This window comes from Nerophis ophidion, linkage group LG02 (genome assembly GCF_033978795.1).
Source record: "Nerophis ophidion isolate RoL-2023_Sa linkage group LG02, RoL_Noph_v1.0, whole genome shotgun sequence".
In the NCBI taxonomy this organism is placed as follows: Eukaryota; Metazoa; Chordata; class Actinopteri; order Syngnathiformes; family Syngnathidae; genus Nerophis; species Nerophis ophidion.
In genome coordinates, this window is record NC_084612.1 from 71,103,428 (window position 1) to 71,110,927 (window position 7,500).

The 7,500-nt window shown below is 40.6% G+C and overlaps 1 protein-coding gene across 3 annotated transcripts in view; it reads left to right on the forward strand.

The window, feature by feature from the left end:
• Positions 1-7,500, forward strand: part of ncoa5 (nuclear receptor coactivator 5) — a 46,451-nt gene that overhangs the window by 1,472 nt on the left and 37,479 nt on the right. The window lies entirely within an intron of this gene.

The window sequence follows — 7,500 nt, forward strand, 5'->3', positions numbered from 1 at the left end:
GAGGATGTTCGTTTAACTATGACGGTAACAAGTAACGCACAAAAACAAAAATAGCAATGAATAAATTCAGAGCCAGGAATATCTCTTAAGCAACTAAAACACTAATATATATGAAAGGCCTACTGAAATGAGATGTTCTTATTTAAACGTGGATAGCAGGTCCATTCTATGTGTCATACGTGATCATTTCGCGATATTGCCATATTTTTGCTGAAAGGATTTAGTCGAGAACATCTACGATAAAGTTTGCAACTTTTGGTCGCTAATAATACCGGAAGTAGCAGACGATGTGCGCGTGACGTCACGGGTTTTGGAGCAACTCACATCTGAACGTTGTTTACAATCATGGCCACCAGCAGCCAGAGTGATTCGGACCGAGAAAGCGACGATTTCCCCATTAATTTGAACGAGGATGTTCGTTTAACTATGACGGTAACAAGTAACGCACAAAAACAAAAATAGCAATGAATAAATTCAGAGCCAGGAAGATCTCTTAAGCAACTAAAACACTAATATATATTAAACGCCTACTGAAATGAGATGTTCTTATTTAAACGGGGATAGCTGGTCCATTCTATGTGTCATACTTGATCATTTCGCGATATTGCCATATTTTTGCTGAAAGGATTTAGTCGAGAACATCCACGATAAAGTTTGCAACTTTTGGTCGCAAATAAAAAAGCCTTGCCTTTACCGGAAGTAGCAGACGATGTGCGCGTGACGTCACGGGTTTTGGAGCAACTCACATCTGAACATTGTTTACAATCATGGCCACCAGCAGCTAGAGTGATTCGGACCGAGAAAGCGACGATTTCCCCATTAATTTGAACGAGGATGTTCGTTTAACTATGACGGTAACAAGTAACGCACAAAAACAAAAATAGCAATGAATAAATTCAGAGCCAGGAATATCTCTTAAGCAACTAAAACACTAATGTATATCAAAGGCCTACTGAAATGAGATGTTCTTATTTAAACGGGGATAGCAGGTCCATTCTATGTGTCATACTTGATCATTTCGGGATATTGCCATATTTTTGCTGAAAGGATTTAGTCGAGAACATCGACAATAAAGTTTGCAACTTTTGGTCGCTAATAATACCGGAAGTAGCAGACGATGTGCGCGTGACGTCACGGGTTTTGGAGCAACTCACATCTGAACATTGTTTACAATCATGGCCACCAGCAGCTAGAGTGATTCGGACCGAGAAAGCGACGATTTCCCCATTAATTTGAACGAGGATGTTCGTTTAACTATGACGGTAACAAGTAACGCACAAAAACAAAAATAGCAATGAATAAATTCAGAGCCAGGAATATCTCTTAAGCAACTAAAACACTAATATATATTAAAGTCCTACTGAAATGAGATGTTCTTTTTTAAACGGGGATAGCAGGTCCATTCTATGTGTCATACTTGATCATTTCGCGATATTGCCATATTTTTGCTGAAAGGGTTTAGTAGAGAACATCGACGATAAAGTTCGCAACTTTTGGTCGCTAATAAAAAAGCCTTGCCTGTACCGGAAGTAGCAGACGATGTGCGCGTGACGTCACGGGTTTTGGAGCAACTCACATCTGAACATTGTTTACAATCATGGCCACCAGCAGCTAGAGTGATTCGGACCGAGAAAGCGACGATTTCCCCATCAATTTGAACGAGGATGTTCGTTTAACTATGACGGTAACAAGTAACGCACAAAAACAAAAATAGCAATGAATAAATTCAGAGCAAGGAATATCTCTTAAGCAACTAAAACACTAATGTATATCAAAGGCCTACTGAAATGAGATGTTCTTATTTAAACGGGGATAGCAGGTCCATTCTATGTGTCATACTTGATCATTTCGGGATATTGCCATATTTTTGCTGAAAGGATTTAGTCGAGAACATCGACAATAAAGTTTGCAACTTTTGGTCGCTAATAATACCGGAAGTAGCAGACGATGTGCGCGTGACGTCACGGGTTTTGGAGCAACTCACATCTGAACATTGTTTACAATCATGGCCACCAGCAGCTAGAGTGATTCGGACCGAGAAAGCGACGATTTCCCCATTAATTTGAACGAGGATGTTCGTTTAACTATGACGGTAACAAGTAACGCACAAAAACAAAAATAGCAATGAATAAATTCAGAGCCAGGAATATCTCTTAAGCAACTAAAACACTAATATATATTAAAGTCCTACTGAAATGAGATGTTCTTTTTTAAACGGGGATAGCAGGTCCATTCTATGTGTCATACTTGATCATTTCGCGATATTGCCATATTTTTGCTGAAAGGGTTTAGTAGAGAACATCGACGATAAAGTTCGCAACTTTTGGTCGCTAATAAAAAAGCCTTGCCTGTACCGGAAGTAGCAGACGATGTGCGCGTGACGTCACGGGTTTTGGAGCAACTCACATCTGAACATTGTTTACAATCATGGCCACCAGCAGCTAGAGTGATTCGGACCGAGAAAGCGACGATTTCCCCATTAATTTGAACGAGGATGTTCGTTTAACTATGACGGTAACAAGTAACGCACAAAAACAAAAATAGCAATGAATACATTCAGAGCCAGGAATATCTCTTAAGCAACTAAAACACTAATATATATTAAAGGCCTACTGAAATGAGATGTTCTTATTTAAACGGGGATAGCAGGTCCATTCTATGTGTCATACTTGATCATTTCGCGATATTGACATATTTTTGCTGAAAGGATTTAGTCGAGAACATCGACAATAAAGTTTGCAACTTTTGGTCGCTAATAATACCGGAAGTAGCAGACGATGTGCGCGTGACGTCACGGGTTTTGGAGCAACTCACATCTGAACATTGTTTACAATCATGTCCACCAGCAGCTAGAGTGATTCGGACCGAGAAAGCGACGATTTCCCCATTAATTTGAACGAGGATGTTCGTTTAACTATGACGGTAACAAGTAACGCACAAAAATAGCAATGAATAAATTCAGAGCCAGGAATATCTCTTAAGCAACTAAAACACTAATATATATTAAAGGCCTACTGAAATGAGATGTTCTTTTTTAAACGGGGATAGCAGGTCCATTCTATGTGTCATACTTGATCATTTCGGGATATTGCCATATTTTTGCTGAAAGGATTTAGTCGAGAACATCGACGATAAAGTTTGCAACTTTTGGTCGCTAATAATACCGTAAGTAGCAGACGATGTGCGCGTGATGTCACGGGTTTTGGAGCAACTCACATCTGAACATTGTTTACAATCATGGCCACCAGCAGCTAGAGTGATTCGGAACGAGAAAGCGACAATTTCCCCATTAATTTGAACGAGGATGAAAGATTCGTGGATGAGGATAGTGAGAGTGAAGGACTAGAAGAAGAAGAAAAAAAAAAAGACGAGGGCGGTGGGAGCAATTCAGATGTTATTAGACACATTTACTAGGATAATTCTGGAAAATCCCTTATCTGCTTATTGTGTTACTAGAGTTTTAGTGAAATTAAATAGTCATACCTGAAATTAGGGCTTCACGTTGGAAGAGGGGTTAGTGCGTCTGCCTCACAATACGTAGGTCCTGCAGTCCTGGGTTGAATCCCAGGCTCGGTATCTTTCCGTGTGGAGTTTGCATGTTCTCCCCGTGAATGCGTGGGTTCCCTCCGGGTACTCCGGCTTCCTCCCAATCCAAAGACATGCACCTGGGGATAGGTTGATTGGCAACACTAAATTGGCCCTAGTGTGTGAATGTGAGTGTGAATGTTGTCTATCTGTGTTGGCCCTGCGATGAGGTGTACACCGCCTTCCGCCCGATTGTAGCTGAGATAGGCGCCAGCGCCCCTTGCCACCCCGAAAGGGAATAAGCGGTAGCAAATGGATGGATGGATAGATACCTGAAAGTCGAAGGGGTGTGGTGACCGCCAGTGTCTCTGAGGGAAGCCACGGAGGAGCCAAGAAAGTCGCAGCTGCCTCTTTGACAGCTGCAGGAGGAACGACCACTCTGTTCCATACTAAAGCTTCACGACAAACAAAGAAACACCTGCTGTGTTTCGGTGCTAAAGGCAGCTGCAATCCACCGCTTTCCACCAACAGCATTCTTCTTTGACGTCTCCATTATTAATTGAACAAATTGCAAAAGATTCAGCAACACAGATGTCCAAAATACTGTGTAATTATGCAATAGAAACAGACTACTTTTAGCCAAGATCGGTGCTGGGAGAAAATGTCCGCTACAACCAGTGACATCACGCGCACGCGTCATCATTCCGCGACGTTTTCAACAGGATACCTCGCGGGAAATTAAAAATTGCAATTTAGTAAACTAAAAAGGCCGTATTGGCATGTGTTGCAATGTTAATATTTCATCATTGATATATAAACTATCAGACTGCGTGGTGGGTAGTAGTGGCTTTCAGTAGGCCTTTAATAATATAGAAGGTGATACAAAGAAGACATGGCGGGTGTTGTGTGCCCGACTTGTCATTTATTAGTTATAGTGCACTCCAACATTAATAATATGCAATATATTCACACTCCTTCCCGGTAAGGTTTATTCAGGTGTACTGGAGAGGAGGCTACGCCGGATAGTCGAACCTCGGATTCAGGAGGAACAGTTTGGTTTTCGTCCTGGTCGTGGAACTGTGGACCAGCTCTATACTCTCGGCAGGGTTCTTGAGGGTGCATGGGAGTTTGCCCAACCAGTCTACATGTGCTTTGTGGACTTGGAGAAGGCATTCGACCGTGTCCCTCGGGAAGTCCTGGGGAGAGTGCTCAGAGAGTATGGGGTATCGGACTGTCTTATTGTGGCGGTCCGCTCCCTGTATGATCAGTGCCAGAGCTTGGTCCGCATTGCCGGCAGTAAGTCGAAGACATTTCCAGTGAGGGTTGGACTCCGCCAAGGCTGTCCTTTGTCACCGATTCTGTTCATAACTTTTATGGACAGAATTTCTAGGCGCAGTCAAGGCGTTGAGGGGTTCCGGTTTGGTGACCGCAGGATTAGGTCTCTGCTTTTTGCAGATGATGTGGTCCTGATGGCTTCATCTGACCGGGATCTTCAGCTCTTACTGGATCGGTTTGCAGCCGAGTGTGAAGCGACCGGAATGAGAATCAGCACCTCCAAGTCCGAGTCCATGGTTCTCGGCGGGAAAAGGGTGGAGTGCCATCTCCGGGGTTGGGGAGGAGACCCTGCCCCAAGTGGAGGAGTTCAAGTACCTAGGAGTCTTGTTCACGAGTGAGGGAAGAGTGGATCGTGAGATCGACATGCGGATCGGTGCGGCGTCTTCAGTAATGCGGACGTTGTAGCGATCCGTTGTGGTGAAGAAGGAGCTGAGCCGGAAGGCAAAGCTCTCAATTTACCGGTCGATCTACGTTCCCATCCTCACCTATGGTCATGAGCTTTGGGTCATGACCGAAAGGATAAGATCACGGGTACAAGCGGCCCAAATGAGTTTGGGTCTCTCCCTTAGAGATAGGGTGAGAAGCTCTGCCATCCGGGAGGAACTCAAAGTAAAGCCGCTGCTCCTTCACATCGAGAGGAGCCAGATGAGGTGATTCGGGCATCTGGTCAGGATGCCACCCGAACGCCTCCCTAGGGAGGTGTTTAGGGCACGTCCAACCGGTAGGAGGCCACGGGGAAGACCCAGGACACGTTGGGAAGACTATGTCTCCCGGCTGGCCTGGGAACGCCTCGGGATCCCCCGGGAAGAGCTGGACGATGTGGCTGGGGAGAGGGAAGTCTGGGTTTCCCTGCTTAGGTTGTTGCCCCCGCGACCCGACCTCGGATAAGCGTAAGAAGATGGATGGAATATCATTTCTGCTTTTTTTTTTTTATTCCCGCTCTTGGTTGCTTCACTTCCCAGTGTCCAACACATAACACATGTCGATGTCCTCATATCCTGTGTCCCCCGCCCTTAAGTTCCCCCTACAATGGTTCCGATATTGGCCCGTGACTTGAGTAACCGATACATGACAGGGGAGACACTGAAAAAAAAAAAATATATATATATATATATATATATATATATACATATATATATATATATATATATATATATATATATATATATCAGGAGTCACCAACGCGGTGCCGCGGGCACCAGGTAGCCCGCCGGCTTGTTCTTAAAATAGCTCAAATAGCAGCACTTACCAGTGAGCTGCCTCTATTTGTTAAATTTTATTCATTTATTTACTGTTGGTAAATAGCTGGTTTTGCTTTGCTCGACATTTTTAATTCTAAGAGAGACAAAACTAAAATAGAATTTGAAAATCCTCAAAAATATTTTAAGGATTTGGTCTTCACTTGTTTAAATAAATTATAATTTTTTTTTTTTACTGTGCTTCTTATAACTTTCAGAAAGACAATTTTAGAGAAAAAAATACAACCTTAAAAAGGATTCTACGATTTTTAAACACATATACCTTTTTACCTTTTAAATTCCTTCCTCTTCTTTCCTGACAATTTAAATCAATGTTCAAGTATTTTTTTTTTATTGTAAAGATAAATTAATACTTTTTAATTTAATTCTTCATTTTAGCTTCTCTTTTTTGGACGAAGAATATTTTTAAAATATTTCTTCAAACTTATTATGATTCAAATTCAAAAAAATTATTCTGGCAAATCTACAAAATCTGTAGAATCAAATTTGAAATCTTATTTCAAAGTGGATTTTAACCTATTTAAAACATGTTATCAAAATTCTAAAATTAATCTTAATCAGGAAAACTTAATAATGATGTTCCATAAATTCTTTTTTTAAGTTTTTCAAAAAGATTTGAATTAGCTAGTTCCTCTTCATTTTTTCAGTTGAATTTTGCAAATTAAATAGTCGAAATTGAAGATCAACTATTTTTAGAAATTTAATTTTCTTTTTTTTTTCATGTTTTCTCCTCTTTTAAACTGTCCAATTAAGTATTTTTTTCATCATTTATTCTCTATAAAAAAAAACTTCCGTATAAGGAAAAAAAATGTACGACAGAATGAAACCCATTTTTTATATATATATAGATTTATTTATTAAAGGTAAATTGAGCAAATTGGCTATTGCTGGCAATTTATTTAAGTGTGTATCAAACTAGTAGCCTTTCGCATTAATCAGTACCCAAGAAATAGCTCTTGGTTTCAAAAAGGTTGGTGACCCCTGATAGATAGATATATATATATATATATATATATATATATATATATATATATATATATATATATATATATATATATATATATATATATATATACACATCGTAATGAAACAACATTTATATATATACAAGCCTTCTTAGGCTGCTGCCCCAGCGACCCGACCTCGAATAAGAAGTAGCAGAAGATGGATGTTGTTGTTTTTTTTACTATATATACCAGGGGTAGGGAACCTATGGCTCGCGAGCCAGATGTGGCTCTTTTGATGACTGCATCTGGCTCTCTGATGAATCGGAGCTGACACTACTTAACACAATAAGTAATGAATAATTCCACTTGTAATCACAGTGTTAAAAATAACATTAAAAATATAAAAATGCTCATGCATTTGAATCCATCCATCC